Source organism: Mesitornis unicolor, unplaced genomic scaffold, assembly GCF_000695765.1.
Source record: "Mesitornis unicolor isolate BGI_N332 unplaced genomic scaffold, ASM69576v1 scaffold25014, whole genome shotgun sequence".
Classification (NCBI taxonomy): domain Eukaryota; kingdom Metazoa; phylum Chordata; class Aves; order Mesitornithiformes; family Mesitornithidae; genus Mesitornis; species Mesitornis unicolor.
In genome coordinates, this window is record NW_010181214.1 from 12,212 (window position 1) to 12,455 (window position 244).

Consider the following 244-nt stretch of genomic DNA (forward strand, 5'->3'; position numbering starts at 1 on the left):
TGGAGCGCACCTGGCTAGAAGGGCCGCCGCTCCCCATGCGGAAATGACGCACCGCTGACGTCGAGAGCCCTGGCGGGGCAGGGTCACGGTGGCGGGCTTGGGGCACCCGTGAACGGTGCGGAAGGTTGCAGGGGCCCGGGGAGAGCCCGGCGCCGCAGGCGGGGGTGGCTCTGGCTGCCAGCTTTGCAGAGAGCGGCCCTGCGGTGCCGCTGGCCTGGCAGCGGCGGGGGGCGAAGCGGGGCGG